Here is a 9,816-nt window from a genome sequence, read left to right as displayed (position 1 = left end):
TTCCGCTAGAAATGGCCTTCGCCTGCGTGGGCAAACTCAGAGCTGGACGCTGAGTTGCTGGGAAATCGTCCAGGAGGAAGAGCTGCCTGTCCAGGATCTTTGCGAGGGCTCTGGAGCTCAGACTTGTCTCCTCTCCCGCCCCCGCACCCACCTCTCCCCGTTCCTGCACCCGCTAAACCTGGCTTACATCACCGTCCGTGTGTGTTTCGTGTGTAAAGAGAATTACGCGCCAGGCTTGTTGAACTTGAGAACCCTTGGCGTATGGGAGGCGCAGCGAGTGAGCGCTAAGGAAGCCTCTCTTGTGAATGTTTCATTGTGTTTTCTTGGGGGAAATCGACAAGTTTGAGAAAGTCTGTTTTCAAGGGAGAGGCGAAGTTCGTTTCTGCTGCAGGCAGTTTTTACCTTGTCTTTTTCGTTTTGCAGGAGCGCAGAAAGGGGAAATGGAAAACAGGAAGAGAGGCTTGAAGAAGCAACGTGACTTGATCTTGGTTAAAAAAAGTTAAACGAAAAAGTTTCCTTGGAAAGGGGGAAACAAGATCTTTAATTTTAAATAAAAGAATGTGAACACACTTTTTATTTTTTAAAGGAAAACGTCGATGTGCCAGTTGGCCGGTTAGCTCAGTTGGTTAGAGCGTGGTGCTAATAACGCCAAGGTCGCGGGTTCGATCCCCGTACGGGCCAAGGAGTGTCAATTTTGCTGTAGTCCCCTCATATATTGAAAATAGCCTCTCCGACGTAAAATTGGAATGAAACATGGACTTCATTTCGTAATCCTTAGCAGTGACATCTACCTTTTTTGTCCCTCTTTTCAACATGGGGGTGGGTGTGGGGGTGGAGGAGAAAAAGATAAAACTCTTGTGGAAAAAGTGGCATAAAGCCTTCAGATAGAAATTTTCCGTGAGAAAATGAGGATAGGAGTTTAGAGGTGGCATTGGAAGCGAGACGAGTGTTTGATGGCCTCTGATCCTCTGAAAACCCCGGTTTCCTTGTCCCTTTCCCAGAGTCAGTCCATCGAGTCTCTGTCTCCTTGCCCTTGCGCTGCCTTTTCAACACTGTTGAAGTCGCTACTTCTTATTGATAAAATAATCACAATCGGACACAATGCATATTTTCCTTTCTTCTTCTTTTTTTTTAATCAGTAGGCTTTTACCAAAATCTCTGTCCATGAGGACAGATTTTTTTTTTTCTTTTTTTCTGGATCTCTGAGGTGGAGCACAGTTCTCAACACAAAGCAGCCATTTGGTGAGTATTTGTGGATTGAATGCATGAAGCCTCACCATCAGAGTGTGTTTTCAAACGTTAAGATTAGTTTACGTTCTGAACATTTTACTTTGGCCTAAAAGAAAAATCACATTATTTATTTATTTATCCAAGTAATGTATAATAAAAACACCGATTTTATCGCTGAGCCTTTCAATTTAACTTTCAGTTTAGTGATGAAATGAATAGCAGAGATGTTGTTAAGGATAAGGTGAAAGATGGGTGAGGTTTAGGAATGTTGTAACTGCCAGGATGGATCATGATTACGGCTTCGGTGATGACGGAGTTGGGGTAAGAAACTGGAATATGTGGAGCACATCACCAGGTAACAGAAAAGTTTATTTTTATCTTGACCTTTCTGCATCAAATCAACCAGAAATAATTAGCTACTTGTGGTGGGTTTATTGCCCTAATGACCCCATTCCTTCTCCAGTCCCTTTATGCATGCTGTTTTTCATGTCACCTTGTAGTGTCTTCCCACTCTCTCTAGGCTGAGCACTGCAACTTACTTTCACCAATGATCCCATTGTAGCGAATTTGACAAAGAAGATGCTTGAATAAGCCAGTTGCTCTTTCTGCTTGCTTTTTTTGGTTGTTTCGTCTTTTGTTTGTTTTTTAAAATAGGCTTTATTTTTTAGAGCACTTTTAGGTTCACAGCAAAACTGAGTGGAAAGTTCTCACATCCCCCTCCCACACCACACACATTCTCTCCCACTGTCAACATCCTAAATCAGAATGGTAGATTTGTTACAACTGATGAACCTACTTTCACATGTCATTGCCACCCAAAGTCCATAGTTTACATCAGGGTTCACTCCTGGTGTTGTACATTCTATAGGTTTTGACAAATATGTAATGACATATGTCCACCATTACAGTATCATACAGAATAGTTTCACCGCCCTAAAAACCCTCTGTGCTCTGCCTATTTATTCCTCTCTCCCTCCTAATCCCTGGGAACCTCTGATCTTTTATTTTCTCCGTAATTTTGTCTTTTCCAGATGTTGTATAGTCTAATCATACAGTACATAGCCTTTTCAGATTGGCTTCTTTCACTTAGTAATATGCATTTAAGTTTCCTCTATATCTTGCCACAGCTTGGTAGTCCTTTTTAGTGCTGAATAATTTTCCACTGTCTGGATGTATCACAGTTTATTTATCTACTCACCTACTGAAAGACATCTTGGTTGCTTCCAAATTTTGGCAATTATGGATTAAGCAGCTATAAACATCTATGTGCTGGTTTTTGTGTGGACATAAGTTTTCAAATCATTTGGGTAAATCCCAAGGAATGTGATTGCTGGATCATATGGTTGGTAAGAGTGTGTTTAGTTTTGTAGGAGACTGTCAAACTGTCCTCCAAAGTGGCCGCACCATTTTGCATTCCCACCAACAATATATGAGAGTTCCTGTTGCTCCACATCCTCCCCAGGATTTGGTGTTGTCAGTGATCTGGGTTTTGGCCATTCTAATAGGTGTGTGGTAATATCTCACTGTTGTTTTAATTTGCATTTCTGTAATAATGTATAATGTTGACCATGTTTTTGAATGCTTGTCATCTTATATCTTACTTGATAAGATGTCTGTTGAGATCTTTTGTCCATTTTTAATCCAGCTGTTCTTATTCTTGTTGAGATTTAAGAGTTCTTTGTATATTTTGGATAGCAGTCCTCTATCAGTAATGTCTTAGGCAAATATTTTCTTCTAGTCTGTGGCTTGTCTTCTCAATCTCTTGACAGTGTCTTTTACAGAGCAGAACTTTTTAATTTTAGTCAAGTCCAGCTTATCAATTATTTCTTTCATGGCTTGTGCATTTGGTGCTATATCTAAAAAATCATCACCAGACTCAATGGTCATCTAGATTTTCTCCTATGTCATCTAGGAGTTTTATAGTTTTGTGTTTTACATTTCAATCTATGATTCATTTTGAGTTAATTTTGGTTGTGAGTATCAGATGTGTGTCTAGATTTATCTGTTGCATGTGGATGTGCAACTGTTCCAGCACTATTCGTTGAAAAGGCTGTCCTTTATCCCTTGTATTGCTTTTGCTCCATTATCATAGATCAACTGATTATATGTGTGTGGCTCTGTTTCTAGGCTCCCTATTCTGTCCCATTGATCTAATTATCTATTCTTTAAAAGTACCATAATGTCTTGATTGCTGTAGCTTTATAATAAGTATTGAAGTCAGGTAGTGTCATACCCCCAACTCTGTTCTTTTCTTTTAATATTTGTTGACTATTCTGGGTCTTTTGCCTCTCTATATAAACTTTAGAATCAGTTTGTCAATATCCACAAAATAATTTGCGGGTACTTTGATTGGGATTGTGTTGAATCTATAGATCAAGTTGGGAAGAACTCACATCTTGTCAATATTGAGTCTTTCTGTTCATGAACATGGAATATCTTTCTATTTGTTTAGTTCTTTAATATCTTTAATCAGAGTTTTGTAATTTTCCTCATGTAGATCTCATACAAGTTTTGTTAGATTTATACTTAAGTATTTCACTTTAGGGGGTGCTAATGTAAATTATATTGTGTTTTTAATTTAAAATTCCAATCGTTCATTCCTGGTATATAAGAAATTGATTGACCTTTGTATATGAACCTTATGTCTTACAACCTTGCTGTCATTGCTTTTTAGTTCCAGGAAGGTTTTTCTTTTTTTCCTGATTGCTTTTGCCCTGAGCCATTGTCATGAGAACTTGCCTGGGTTTGACATGTTAAGGAATAAGAGATGTTTGGAGATTAGCTGATTGTCTGTTGTTCACCAGACATGTGAGTCAGCCCAGCTGGGACATAAACAGTCTGATCAATCCCCACCTATATTAGTGAACCACAGTCTAGAGAGCTAACTAGATTCTAATAGTTTTAATCTACTGAATTTGGATGGTTTGTTAAGCCATATATTTGTGGCAATAGATTAGTGATATGTACATTAAAATATCATTCATTTTATTCCAGTAGAAGTAGCCTCCTTGCTATTCCTCAAATACACAAGGTAAACGCCATGTCAGGGTCTTTGTGGGCACTATAGCCTCTGTCTGGAATGACATTACCTGGATATTCCCATGACTCATTCACTTTCTCCCTTCAGATTTTTGCTCAAATTCAGCAATATTCCATTTAGAAGTTGAAAATAAAAACTCACCCCTAGTGTCCTTCCCTGATTACTTGTTCTCCTTAGAATTTATTTTCACATTATCTACCATTTTATATGCAACTTTATTTAAAAAATATTTCTGTAAACTTACCACTAGAAAGGAAAGATATTTCTGCCTATTTTGTTTAAAGCTGTTATCCCAGGGACTAATGCAGTATCTGGTACATAGCATACATTCAATAAGTATTTATTGAATAAATGAGTGATTAAGTTCTTTGTCTAAAGCAAAGAGGACACATACTTGAAGAGAGGATAGGAAAGAGAAGCCAACATCACCTTAGCTCTGGCCCTCCAGAGATGTTGGGTCAATAGAGCAGGAAAGGCACATTTCCCTTTTCCAGAAGTTCACAGAAGGATGCACTTGGTGTTGGCGTTCTCCCTTTCCCTTCTCTCCCTCAATTATCTACAAGCTAGATAGAGTGGGAGTTACCCAATTAGAGTTTTAGGAATAAGGTCACCTATACTCCAGCTAGAAGAGTCTTTCAATTTAATAAGATCTATAGATCTTTAACAAGGTCTAGATTTTCCTGACCCCACTCAATGGTTGTAGTTCATTGATTTATATGCTGGCAATTAGGGATTAATGTAAATGAGTAAATTTCTCAGTGTCATTTTTTCTTTGAATCTATTATATCTCTTCCATCTACCGTCCGATTCTCTTTGCTTTTTCCTGTTCCAATTCTCCCCCACCTTAAGAAATCCATGTGGCCACCTATCTAAATACTTGAACCAGTTTTGAGGCAGAGATTTTTATTGAAAATCAAGTTATAGGTCTTACAGGTCACTTGCCAGCCCATGGGTTGATTGCTTTTGAGAGCTCTGGCCCAATCATATATGACCAGATGTTAGGCATCAGCATTATGTGTTAGAAAATATGACCACCCTCAAAAAGCAAATATCTCTTTTGTGATTGCAGACTGATGGTATCTGTTAAATGAGACTAATGATGAGGCAAGCTAGGGGACTGGCAAGTTTGTTACTCCATAGTGGACATCTGATGATTCCTTCCACCATTTTAAACTTTAGCATAGTTCTAGAACCAGCCTACGTGTAATTTTGTCCTGAAAAGAAAAAATAACTGGGAAGAGAAACATGGAATTAAAATCTATATGTGCTATCATAAACCTTGGAAAATTCTTTAGTCTCCTCAGGGAAAGGAATTGTCTTGTATTCCTATCAGTGAATTACTAACGACTTAAAGAGAATTTTATCTGCATTGACTGGAACAATATTCTACCGACTATTGGGTTATTCTTATGAACATTCAAATACACTATTTGACTACTATCTTAAAAACATTTCTCTTGCCTCAACATTTTCCTCTAGCTACTACCCTATCTCTCAGATGACTTTATACAAAATCTCTAAGGAACTATACAGATTTACTGTCTGCAATTCCTCTCCTCCTATTCTTCTCCTAATGAACTACATTCACTTTTTCTGGCACCACCACTTCCTGTAAAGTTTTTGTCAAAATCACCAATGACCTCTAAATATCTGATACTAATGATTGCTTCTAAGTCCATGATTTCTCAGGAGCCATAGGCACCTTATCCTTCTTAAAAGATTTTCTTCATTTGACTTCCAAGACGCTGTTGTCCTGATTGTCTTTCTACCTCACTGCCTTCTCCTTCTCAATGCCCTTTGTTTCCCCTCTTCTCATACACTTTTTTTTATAAGGGAATGTCTCAGGGCTTGGTCCTTGGACCTCTTCTTTATATACAATCTCTACCTAGTGATTTTATTAGTTCTTGTAGCTTAAATAATGTCTATGTGACTATAACTATCTAATTTGTATCTGCAGTCTAGACTACTCCATTAAACTACAGGCTTGTAGATTCAACTCATTGCTTAGCATTACACTTGAGGGTTTTATACTAGGCATCTAAAAGTTAGCATGTCTAAAACAGGATGCCCAATATTTCTCTAATATTACTGGTACATCCTGGCGTCCCCATTTCAGATAATGGCAACTCCATCCTTCCAGGTTGTCAGCAAAACATCTCAAAGTCATAATTGATTCTACTTCCCCTCCTCACATCCATTTTCGCAGGAATGTCTCTTGACTTTATCTTTAAAATATATCTAGATTGTGACTACTCCTCACCAACTCGACTGCCACCGTCCTGTCCAAGCCACAGTTATTTCTGATATGTAGCATGATGAGAGAGACTTAGATCTCCCTGCTTCCATTCTTTTCTCCAAACAAAAAATTCTCCACAGAGTTGGCGGAGGGGCTGTTTAAAACACTCAAGTCATGTAAAGTTACTTCCCTGCTTAAAATCCAATGTCTCCTCATTTTATCAGAGTAGAGGCCAAAGTCCTTAAAGAAATGATCAGCTGCACTTGATCTCTCCCTTCCATTCTGTTTCCTCTCTGACTCCGGGAGCCACTCTCCACTTGACTGTTTCTCCTGCAGTTACAGTTGGCTTCTTGATCCTCCTTGCATTCATCAACCACACTTGTGTGTCAGGGAGATTCATTCTCTGTTCCTACCCATAAGGGATAGGAACAGCGCCTATGAGGATGGACAGCGACCACAGCGAAGGGCAGGATCTTCTCTAAGCCAACGGAATGGATAGCACATGATTGCTTGTTAAGGGAGGTGAGGGAGCAAGTCTGAGCTCCGGTCTTGCACTGTAATTCTTGTAATTGAAAGTCCCCGGCGGTAAAGTGAGCACAAAGATTTGGTAGTTGGTGGAAATGTGAGAGATTCAGATAGAACATTTCTAGACCAAAATTCAGAATTTTCGGGAAAATATAGCAGTTGTTTCCGCCCGGTCTCGAACCGGGGACCTTTCGCGTGTTAGGCGAACGTGATAACCACTACACTACGGAAACCTGTCTTCCTCATGTTCCTTTACCTTTTTTAATGAGTTATGATGAACCTTAAATTTACTCTTTTCTTCATGAGATTTTCTTAGTTGAGGCGCTATCTTTCCTTCTACACTTTCCGATTGTTAGAATCAATAATATCTAAACTCATTAACTTATAGCCAGGCCAATGCTACTCCCAGAGCCCCGTTAGATTACAGACAGCAGTCAGGGAAATCTTAGGCAGACTCTGGGGAAATTTTATTTCAAGAAATTTCTTGATATCTTCTATTCAATTTCTCTGACTGTGTAACGTGCTCTGATCTTCATCTCTCCCTGACTGAAATTCATCCTTTAGGAGCTAAAACCAACTGGCAGAGCTTAGGGGACTTCCTCGGGTCATGGTTGAAGCCTGAGGGGCAGACGGTGGGGTGGCGGACTGTGCCCAGCTGTCTGTCGGGCGAGGGTAGTGGGGTGGCTGGGAAGTTTGTGGAAGTGGAATCTGGCGAGTAAGTCCAGTAGACGTCAAACGAACTTCTCTCTTCTCTTCTGCATCACTCACGTTTACTCCTCTGGAACGTGTCAACTCGGTGTGCGGTGTCTGTTAACGTCTTATAGCTGGAAGATCACCTTTGTGACTTACCTGACTCTCCTTTGTTATTCACTCCATTTCAGCTATCCTAGGTCACTGTCCTTACACTGCACACTGCAAACGATCTGCCTTCTATTAGGTTCTAAGGCTGATCCCCTGCGAAGGTGCTCAGTAGTGAAAACGTGTTTGTCCCCAAAGTGGTCGTGAGAAGCTAGTCACAGGAAAGAGGCTTCTGGACCTTTGAGAAAGGTCACAGCCTGGCCCTCTTTTGTGGCCACTAAAACGTGACCTGATGGAAATATTGTGAGTGGTGGAGGAGAGAGGCATGTTCCTCTCCTCTATTAGCGCAATCTCTAGCTGCACCTTTTTTGCTCTGAAATAAGATCAGCAAGATAAAGAGCTATTATATTTAAGGCATATGTGTGTTTGTTAAGCTTTCTCAGCAATTTGGTTTGATGCTTATTTTAAAGAAACCATTGAATAGCCCAGTCCCATTTTGTGCACTGGAGGTATCCAATGCCCTAAAGAAACTGACAAACAGAAGGAGGGAAGGGGGACCTAAGCTGATCATAATGAGAATTTTGTACATAGAAATTTAACTACAATAAGATTTCTGCATGGAGTGACAGCTATAAAAGTCACAGGGTTGTCTTACATGGCAACAGAAAAGGGGCATCCCCTCCAGTCTTAACGGTCAGGAAATACTTGCTAGCGGAATTGATGTGACTTAGCTGATGAAAAAAAATGTGAGGTGGTTGAAGAGCTTTGAATGGAGAGAGGATTCCTGCATTGGGGTGAACACGGAACTGAAGGTGAAAGCAGTGTGAGGAGCTCCAATTGTAGGTTTGAATCAGAGTGTGTCTTTATTTATTCCTTTCCTCATGGAAATTTATTCCCCTGAGAGTAAGTAAAATAGCAGGTGCTGGATCAGGGGGAGAAGGGAAGGCCTTCCACAGCATGGAATTTAGATTTAATCTGGATGGGATGGGTGGGAAAGAATTGACTGTTCAAAGAAGAACAGGACATTTTCCATTTCCGTTCAAGGACCTTTTGGCTTTTGTGTAAACAACGAATGAAGAGGGCCAATATTTTATGGTAATATTTAGAAGCATTCATAACATTTGAAAGAACTGTATAGCGAACACCACATACATATTTACTTATTGGAGATTGGTCCTCACTTTCTTTGCTGAGGACTTCTGCTTAAAAGATAATATTTCCCTGACAATTTCCCTTGACCCTGGGATGAATCTATTACTTGGCATTGCTTCCAGAGCAATCTCCAAGTACTAGCCTTTGTGAAATGTTGGGGGTCACTGAAAAGCCATCTTTTTCAGGGTACATTGAACTCACTTTCTTTTGAGCACCTAGGGTTGCAGTGTACCAAATGTTGTTCTCTGTTCCCTAAGGAGTAAATGACCTCATAGACCCTTTTCTTTTTGAAGCTGAATGGCCACAAGAATTGAAAGTTTATCAGACAGGACATTGACTTGAGTGTTCTTTTCCTTATGCTGGTAGCCTGTCAGGATCTTGGTAGTGAGATTCATTCAAACGTCCACTTTTAACACTCCTAAATGAGACACATTCTTGAGCTTTAAAAATGAAAGACAGAGCCAGCATTCAGGTAAACGTGTACAACAAGAATAAGGAGCCTGGATGGGTTTGGGGAAGTTTAAAATCAAGGCAGAAAAAATTAATTCATTAAGACCAATTACCAGGGAGCAAATACACAGACACACACACACACACACACACACACACACACACACATATATACACATATATATAAACACGTATACGTGATTCCCACACTACGTATTTATTATAGTTTCATGCATATATTGGCAGCTTCCTCATGCATAAATATCTCAGCTTAGCTTTGTGAACAATATCTAGGGGATCAAATTTTGCCAATCCTGAGGAAAGGCAGGTGATAAAAAAGAGTTCTGCTAAGTGTGGTTACAATTTTCCTCAAAGAAAATCATGT

The 9,816-nt window shown here is 39.7% G+C and overlaps 2 non-coding genes across 2 annotated transcripts; one reads left to right on the top strand and one right to left on the bottom strand.

The window, feature by feature from the left end:
* Positions 1–607: 607 nt before the first annotated feature.
* TRNAI-AAU (transfer RNA isoleucine (anticodon AAU)) lies at positions 608–681 on the top strand. Its single transcript has one exon. It is a non-coding gene; the product is annotated as a tRNA-Ile (tRNA).
* Positions 682–7,191: 6,510 nt separating this feature from the next.
* TRNAV-AAC (transfer RNA valine (anticodon AAC)) lies at positions 7,192–7,264 on the bottom strand. Its single transcript has one exon. It is a non-coding gene; the product is annotated as a tRNA-Val (tRNA).
* Between the last annotated feature and the right edge of the window lie 2,552 nt (positions 7,265–9,816).

Source organism: Equus quagga, unplaced genomic scaffold (assembly GCF_021613505.1).
Source record: "Equus quagga isolate Etosha38 unplaced genomic scaffold, UCLA_HA_Equagga_1.0 191_RagTag, whole genome shotgun sequence".
Lineage (NCBI taxonomy): Eukaryota > Metazoa > Chordata > Mammalia > Perissodactyla > Equidae > Equus > Equus quagga.
This window is presented reverse-complemented; position numbering and strand designations above follow the sequence as displayed.